This window comes from Ursus maritimus, unplaced genomic scaffold (assembly GCF_017311325.1).
Source record: "Ursus maritimus isolate PB19 unplaced genomic scaffold, ASM1731132v1 scaffold_8, whole genome shotgun sequence".
In the NCBI taxonomy this organism is placed as follows: domain Eukaryota; kingdom Metazoa; phylum Chordata; class Mammalia; order Carnivora; family Ursidae; genus Ursus; species Ursus maritimus.
Genome location: NW_024426996.1, coordinates 16,286,248 through 16,295,989, shown reverse-complemented (window position 1 = coordinate 16,295,989; position 9,742 = coordinate 16,286,248). Strand labels below are relative to the sequence as shown.

At 36.2% G+C, this 9,742-nt stretch overlaps 1 pseudogene; it reads right to left on the bottom strand.

Moving 5' to 3' along the window:
- Nucleotides 1-8,286: 8,286 nt before the first annotated feature.
- Nucleotides 8,287-9,536, bottom strand: LOC103665377 (annotated as a pseudogene).
- Nucleotides 9,537-9,742: the final 206 nt, after the last annotated feature.

Below are 9,742 nucleotides of genomic sequence, written 5' to 3'. Positions count from 1 at the left end.
ATTCCACCTTGACCTTTATTCAAGGAAGAACCAGATGAATTTTCCTGGACTCTTTCACCATGCCATGGCACCCAGCCTTCTATCTACCTGGTTTTAATGTTTGGTTTGGCGCAATCTTACCTTATCATTCTCTATAAAATCTGACTTGAACTTATCTCTCTTCACTCTATTCATGTATAAAAATTACTCCAAAAGGCTCTGTATCTACTCAGAGTAACAAGAATCTAACCGTAAATTGAAAGTAGTACATAAGGGAATAAGATATATTATGCTATTCAAATGATCAAGGAATGCCTTTTAAGTCATTGATAAAGAACTTTAGATGGGCTTTGACATTTTTAATGCTTGTTAATTTACTCCTGGGAATGCTTTTGTAACTTCTGGATAAATTTAACTGTTAAGTTCTGTCTTAATTTATACAGTTTCAGTAACAGATCTATTTACCAGACAGCTCAAACTATAACTTCTGGTTGACAAAATTCAATTGTAGGCTTTCTCCATGAAAGCACTCAACCACAACCTAGTGACATATACACTGCTGTGATAAAGCCACTGTCATGTGAAGCAGTGCTGATCTGGAAACATCTTTACCCTGCCAGGTGGATATAACCTTTGAATGTCAGGACTGGACCATCATAGGTACTCAAACTGCCTGGCAGGTATACCTGGGAGAAGGATAGTTTTGAGGAAGCACAGAGGTTTACAATTCCAAAAGACTTGCTGGCAATCCAGCCATGTCACCTCAAAAAAGTTATCTAGACTCTGAATCGCCATTTCTTCATTGGTAATGTAAGAGCAATAATAATACAAACCTCACATTTTTGTTGTGAAGATTGAGATACCATAAAAACAAAAATAACCTAACAAGGTCTGATGGCTAAAAGGACTGTAATAGATTTTATTTCCCTTCCCTCTGCTCAACACCACTGCAACTGCCACCCAGATTGTTATCACACCAATAGCAGTATTGTTTATATATTTTAATGTATCACATATATGCACACAATATACTCATATACGCACACAAATATACAGATATCTTTATAAAGTAGGGACTAAAAAATGTAGAGTGATAAGGAAATGATGGCGATAATGATAATTTTTTAAAAAAGAGAGAAAGAAGAGGACGAGTAGAAAGGGGAGCTTACAGCAACAAAAAAAATCATCTGTTTGTAATTGACAGAAAAGATTCATTGCTTAGATGAAAAGGGTGTTACAAAGTTATCAGAATGGCTTAATATTGGAATACTATAGGAAACAGAGTTAATTTTTTTAGAAAAGTGGTTAATTCTATTTGTTTACTTACAAAAAGACAAGACAACAAACACTTTCTCTAGGTAAAGACTGACTTTATGAAAATTTAAATCTCCAGGAAACAACTTAAAAAAAACTTCTCAAGTAGTGAAGCTAAGGATGGCCAATAGTGAACACCAACCAACTAAAGAGCTATCAAGTCGTTTTCACCCTAACACTTCCTAAGAGGAAGGGCTAACACTGAAATTTTTACGAATGAAATTTAGATTCATTCAAAAACATTGTAATACTATTTATACTTTCCAGAAACAGTCTAACATTTGTGTATACTCACTTGGCATGGATGCTTGAAGTTCAGTACTAACCTCCAAACTAAATTCTGCAAAGAAACTCCCTAAAACCTACAACTCTCGGAGATGCTTCTTCCATATACCCTGGGACGGCTCTTTCTTTTCACAGACCCTCAACAACCTAACATGGTTGAGGTGTGTACAGAAATGATTTCGGTCTCATAATCTGATCTGCCAGTGGTTTAGGTGACTTGCTTCCACTGAGGGAGGACCCAGGTATTATAGACATTTCTGCAGACTAACTGTTCTCCCTCCCTACCCTGCTTCATTTACCTAGAGAGGTAAATAACAGCCGCCACAGAATTTCCCAGCTACTTTTCATTGTTTTATTACTTTATTTTTGATCTAAGATGTACAATATAGAATTCAGTAGCAAGAAAAACAGCTTCCAGTGGCAATGATACTCATTTCCAATAGATCTGTTAAGTCCAACACAGTTAAAATGGCGATCATTTCAGTTTTAAACTGACTGTGACGAAAATCAATAGATCTCTTTCACCTCTGAAAAACTGGGTTCAGATCTGAATTTGCTCTCAAGTGAAATCAATTTGGTGCCCTCTTAACCCAGTGTCTGGGAACCACTGGTCCCCATCACACAATCACCCTGTTGCTTTTATTCAGCCTGGTTGCCTTTACTCTAGAGAGACAAGGGATCATAGGTGAGAGAAAAACCAAGATGGAGTTGAGGATGAAAGTTGACTTAGGGGAAATCTGACAACCACCGGTCAGGTGACAGTGGTGCTTTATGGAAGGGGGTTGGGTTTGATGAGGAGGAGGGAGAAGGACAATAGATTCTGTATCTTGATGTCAGGATTCACATCTTCACATAGAGCTTTTCTCTTTCACTAATTCTTGGTATGCTGCCCATTTCCTTTTCTCTCTTGAAATTGAAATGAAATTTATACTTACAAATTCACAGTGAAAGTAAAACTAGGTACTGAAAAAATTTTAAGATCTATAAAATGTTATTTACAATTTTAACTCTCCAAGAACCTAAAAGTTAAAAACACATCCCAAATCTAAATTGAACCATGTTTTCATGTGACAAACATACTCTGATTTGGTTTCTTTGTTACTGACATGTTGAGTAATATGTGTATATTTTAAAATATAACATATATGATATATGTGGCCATTCTTTTCTTTTGACAAAGTTATCAGCCTCTATCATCAATGTTGAATAAGTAGATATTTTCAATTGGGCCTTTCTTTGAAACATTTTAATCCTTTTTAAAATTTGAGAATTCAGTTTTTCAGTAAAATGAAGTGTTTAACTTTACTTCTTGTGAAAATTATGCTTTGGATTAATAGTCAAAAGCTAAACCAATAGAGATACTTATCTTTAATAACAATAAAATATGAACTGAAACTTAAAGTTTTAATTTTAATTTTTTGGAACCCTCTTATTCATACTCAATGAAAAGAAATATGGATTTTTTCATTTTCAAAGTTGTAAAATCACAATAAATCTGGAGCTTGAGTTTTTAGATTTTTTTTTTAAAGATCTTATTTATTTATTTGACAGAGAGAGAGACAGCCAGCGAGAGAGGGAACACAAGCAGGGGAACTGGGAGAGGAAGAAGTAGGCTCCTAGCGGAGGAGCCTGATGTGGGGTTCGATCCCAGAACACCGGGATCACGCCCTGAGCCGAAGGCAGACGCTTAACAACTGCGCCACCCAGGCACCCCTTGAGTTTTTAGATTTAATTACCCTTAACACATTTACTTACATAATTATTACAATCATATTCTTTCTCTAAGTTGTACTGTAAAATCTAACTACAGTTGACCTTTGAACAATACAAGTTTAAATTGAATGGATCCACTACTATGCAGATTTTTTCAATATTGTATAGTACTGTAAATGTATTTTCAATATTGTATAGTACTGTAAATAAATTTTTCAATATTGTATAGTACTGTAAATGTATTTTCTCTTATGATTTTTTTAAAATAACGTGTTCTATTCTCTAGTTTGTAAGAATACAGTATGTGATACATTTAATATATAAATATGTGTTAATCAAATGTTTATGTTATTGGTAAGGCTTCTGGTCAACAGAAGTAAAGTTTTGAGGGAGTCAAAAGTTATATGCGGATTTTTTACTGCAAGGGGGGTCGATGTCCCTAACCCCTGCATTATTCAAGACTCAACTATATACAGGTACATTGAAGGATCCTTGTAGTTATTGGGATAAAATCTGGTCTTCTTAACTAGGCTTATAAAGCTCATGATCTGGTCTTTTACATTTTTCAGTGTCCCTTGTACTTTAAGCAAAACCAATATCGAATTTCTTTTAGTGCCTGAAACTTAAAGTACCTTCTTGGCTCCTAGCCTTTGCAGATACTATTCCTTGTGGTTCTTTATTCTTCTGCCTTTCATATCTTCACATGACCAATACCTATTTTTTCCCTTTTAAGTATATAATTCAATGATTTTTAATAAGTTTATAAAATTGTGCAACAATCATCAAAATCTGGTTTTAGAATATTCTGATCATCTCAATAAGACTCTTGTGACAGTTTGTACTCAATTCCCATTCCCACGCCCAGCTCCAGGCAACCAATAATCTGTCTACTGTTTCTGCCTTTTCTGGGCTTTTCATACAAACAGAATCACACAATATGCAGTCTTTTGTGTCTTCTTTCACTCAGCACATTTTTGACATTTATCTATGTTGTATCGTATCAGTAGCTGGTTCCTTCTTATTACTAAATACAATATCCACTATGTATCACTTTTGCTCATGTATTCACCAGTAGTTGGACTTTTGGATTGTTTCCAAATAGACTATTATAATTAATGCTGCCATGAATATTCATGTAAAAGTCTTTGTGTGGATAGATGTTTTCATTTCTCTTGGGTAGTTACCTATAAATAGAATTATGGGTTGTATGATAAATTAATGTTCAACTCTTCAAGAAACTGTCCAACTGTTTTCCAAAATGGCTGTATCATCATATATTCTCACCAGCAGTGTGTGAGGATTCCAACTTCTCCGTATCCTCACCAACACTTGGTATTGTCTCATTTTGATCATAGTCATTCCAGTGGATCTAGTACATGTGGTATTCATAATAGTCTTAATTTGCATTTCTATAACTATTGATGTTGAGCATCTTTTCATATGCTTATTAGCTATTTGTATGCCTTCTTTAGTGAAAAAGCTTTTTAGGTATTTAGCTCCTTTTTATTTTATTATAGTTTTCTCACCTGATTGAGTTGTAAGAGTATTTATATGTTCTAGATATGAGTGTCCTTTATGAAATATATGCTTCACAAAAATTTTCTCTCCTGTGCCTTGCCTTTGCATTTTCCTAACAGTTTCTTTCTGAAACACGAAGATTTTAATTATGACAAAGACCAATTATTGATATTTTTCTTTTATGCTTTGGTGCTATATCTGAAAACTCACTGCCAAACCCAAGATCACAAAGCTATTCTATGTTTTCATTAATGGTTTTATAATTTTATTCTTACATTTAAATCTATGATCCAGTTTGAGTTTATTTTTTTTTACATGGTGGGAGGTAAGATTCTAAATTCATCTTTTTTGCATGTAGATATCCAATTGCTTCGCAGTCATCTGTTGAAAAGACTATCCTTTCCTCCACTAAATTGGCTTAGTACCTTTGTCAAAAATCATTTGACCATAAATGTAAGGGTTTATTTCTGGACTTTCAATCTGTTCCACTGATAGGTTTATCCTTATGTCAGTGCCACACCATTTTGATTACTGAACTCTGTAGTACATTTTGAAATTGGGAAGCATAAGTTCTCCAAATTTGTTCTCTTTCAAAACTTTTTTGGCTATTCTGTGTCTTTGCATTTTGTACAAATTCCTGCAAAAAAGGGCCTGCTGGGATATTGATAGCTTTTGCACTGAATGTGTATGCCAATATAGGGGTAATTGCCATCTTAACATTATTGAGTCTTCCAATCCATGAACATGGGATATCTCATGATTTATTTGAATCTTTATAATTTTCTCAGCTATGTTTCATTGCTTTTAGTGTACACATCTGCACTTTTTAAAAATTTATCCCTCAGTGTTTTATTCTTGTTTTTTTTTTTCATTTTTTTAAAAGATTTTATTTATTTATTTGACAGAGAGAGACAGCCAGTGAAAGAGGGAACACAAGCAGGGGGAGTGGGAGAGAAAGAAGCAGGCTCCCAGCAGAGGAGTCTGATGTGGGGCTCAATCCCAGGACTCTGGGATCACGCCCTGAGCCGAAGGCAGACACTTAACAACTGAGCCACCCAGGTGCCCCTCTTAATGTTATTTTTAATGTAATTATTTCTTTAGTTTCATTTATGGATGATTCATTACTGCTACATAGAAATACAATTGCGTTTTGTTTATTGATCTTGTATCAAATAACCTGGCTGAACTCATTTCTTAGTTGGAGTTCTGAGGATTCTGACTGCAGGTCAAAATCCTGTGTGTGCTCTTTCAGTCCTAACCATAAATAATTACAGACTTTGTCTGACAGGCCTCAGGGAGGGTAGCTTCCCTTCTCATTCCAGACTTGGTATACAGTCAGTGCATTGTAGTTTTCTCAATCCTGCAGTCAAAAACTCAATGTCTCAATCTGAGCCAGCCATGCTCGTATGCATATCTGTGTTCCTAACCAAGGTACTTCCATTCAGAAATGTCCTTATTGGAGGCCTAGAATGAGGCAATTCACTTTCCCTGTACCTCTTCTAAGACCTCCTTCTCAGGGGCCTTGGCTGGGGCATTTTGCACCACTTTGACATAGTACTTTTCCACTCCTAGCCCTTTATCTTCTCCTTTTCCCCTTTCCCCTGAGTCATCCATAAAGAAGCAGCATCCATTTGTACTGCATCCATCTCACCCTTGTCCAGGGCCAGTCCAAGAAGAAAAATGGAACACTGAGAGCAAGTGCCTCATTTTGCCTCTTGCTTGCTAGTTCACAGTTAGTAAAGATTTGTTACTTTCAGTTTGTCTAATTGTCCTAATTGACCAACTCCACCTTATCATGTAACAGGTTTCTTTGTGTATTCATAGCATTTTCAACATATAGGATCGTATCATTCTGAATAAAGAAAGTTTTACTTCATTTTTTCCAATCCAGATGCCTTTTATGCATTTTTTTTCTGTCTGACTTTACTGGATAGAATATCCATTATAATTATAAAAGGAGTGAGAGCAGACATGCTTGCCTTGTTCCTGATCTTAGAAGAAATGCACTCAGACTTTCATTATTAAGTGTGATGTTAGCTGTAAACTTTTTATAAATGCTCTTTATCAGATTAACAAAGTTCCCCTCTATTCCTAGTTCACTAAGAGTTTTTATCATGAATGGATATTCAAATTTGTCTAATTCTTTTTCTGCACCTATTGAAATGATTGTATTGATATGGTAAATTACACTAAAATTGATTTTGGGGTGTGAAATCTGCCTTGCATTTCTGGAAAAAATTCCACTTGGTCATGGTATATGATCCTTTATATACATTGCTGTATTCAGTTTGCTAATATTTTCTTAAGAATTTTTGCATCTACATTCACAAAGTATGATGGTTCATAGTTTTTTTCTTGTACTATCTTTGTCCGGCTTTGATATCAGAATAATTCTCATTTCATAGAATGAGTTGGAAAGTATTCCTTCCCCCTTTATTTTCTGGAAAAGCTTCAGAATGATTGGTATTATTTATTCTTTATATATTTCATAAAATTCATCTGTGAAGCCATCTGAACCTGGACTTTTCTTCGTGGGAATACTTTTGGTATTATTCAAATTTTCTGTTTTTTCATATGTGATTTTTGGTAGTTTGTGTCTAAGAATTTGATTATGTTATCTAAGTTTTCTAATCTATTAGTATAAAGTTGTTGTTCATATGATTTTCTTTTAAACCTTTTCATTTCTGTGAGGATAGTAGTGATGTCCCTTCTTTTATTCCTGACTTCCTTGCATCTTCTTTTTGGTTGCTCAATGTTGATAAAGGTTCATCAATTTTTAAAAATTTTATCTTATGAAAGAACCAACTTTGGTTTCATTGATTTCTTCTATTGTTTTTTACGTTTTCCATTTTTTTGATAGATGTTTTATTTCCTTCCATGAACTTGCTTTGGATTTAGTTGGCTCTCTTCTTTTTCTAGTCCTTTAAGTTATTTTTTGTGATCTTTCTTCTTTACTAATACAGGTGTTCAACATTATAAAATTTCCTCTGAATACTGTTTTAACTATACCGTAATAGTGTTTCCGATTTTAATCAATTCAGATTATTTCCTAATTTCCCTTGTGATTTCTTCTTTGACCCATGGGTATTCAGATGTTTCTTTTTTTTTTCAACATTAAATACAACTTTATTTTCATAACAAACTATGCATCGTTATATCAGAGCATTCACAGGACATGGCCTCTTAACCTAAATTTGCAGTAAAAGATGTTTTCAGAAATAAGTACTTATGAAAATGACAAGCTAAAATAAGTTCTTAAGACAAACAGCTACAAAACCTGGACAGAAGGCTCCTTAGTTTCTCATCTTCTAGAAACAGCTTCATAAACCATTTAGGAAATCAGCCTAGAGGTAATCATAATAAACCACATTTCTCATCCATTCTTGAAGCCAATCTTTCTTGAGAATTGATCAAACAGCACCTGTTGTTGAAGATAGTGATAAGTCCTGACCATGATACTTAAGCCTTGATTCTGGATCAGTTTTCTGGCTTGGGCTGGTCAGGAGTTACTTCCTTCAGAATCTTCATCCATGAATTTAAGCGAGTAGGCGTTAATATTATCTTCTCTTTCAGGCTCTGCAATCTTTTCTGGTAGAAAGAAGTTGTGAATATCCATCTCAGATGCATTTGCTGTAGCTTTTGTTTTTAAGAGATAGCACACCATTTTGTCACCGGAAGGACAGAAGTGACCTCTGAAGGCAGCCAGGGCAGCAAGGGTAGAATACAAATGGAAACCAATGGCAATCCCATAGGAAGTACAGAATAAAAAGTTGCAAGTGCTGCCTTTGAACAAACCTTCAATCCCAACTAGGAAGGGAGCTTCCCAAACCACGTTATTTGTGACTCTGGATTAGACCACAGACCTGAGGGACCATGATGTGTCCCATGCTACATGCACAGAGTCAGTGAGCACAGTGTGGCCCTGTGTGCATTGACACCTCTCGGGCGGCAGGCACAGACTGCAGCTCTGCAGGCCAGATAGCAACTCCTCGCCCCCCAGGCCTGTGGGGCCAAACAGCGAGGACCCATTCACCCCGTGCATGTCACACTCCATAGAAGTTGTACAAGAAAGTTCACCAGTTGCCTTCGTAGCGCCATCAGAAATGTCACCACGTCACAGCTTTGCTTGGTGCAAGCAATGACGTCTTGGGGGAGCTGCCATCTTCCTGCAGCCCATGCCTCCGTTTTGAACACCTAGATGTGTTTCTTTTTTAATTTTCCATAGATTCCTACACTTCCAAAATTTCTTTCAGTTGTTGATTTTTAATTTAACAGCGCTGGATCAGAAAACATACTTTGTACAATTTTTATTTGCCAGTTATGCCTTGACAAAGTTGGAAAAAAATTATAGGAAGGCATGACAACAATGACTGATCACATTTTTAAAAGTTCATAAAGAGATAGAAATTACTTTCAAAGTTCAGTCAGTTTTTGTTGCTTTTGCTTTCTGCTGGGTTTTTGGATGTCTCCCCTGAGCATTCTCTAGGCCTCACACTGAGCCAGGGGCCAGCACAATAACGAGACCCTTTCTCGTCTCTCTTGGGAATGTGCACAGCCTTTTACTGGCATGCATTCTTCAAAACCACCAGGGATATTGAGAGCTTATCAAGTCTCACTATTGCTACCTCGTTTACCCAGATCTCCCTATTGAATTTCTAGCCAGTGTGCTGGTCTGTTGCTTACCCCACCCAACTCAATGACAACCTCAAGCTAGCTGTGAAGCTGGAATTTTTTTTTTTTTTTTTTTTTTTTTTTTTTTTTTTAGAGAGATAGCCAGCGAGAGAGGGAACACAGGCAGGGGGAGTGGGAGAGGAAGAAGCAGGATCCCAGTGGAGGAGCCTGATGTGGGGCTCGATCCCAGGACCCCGGGACCACGCCCTGAGCCGAAAGCAGACGCTTAACGACTGAGCCACCCAGGTGCCCCGAAGCTGGA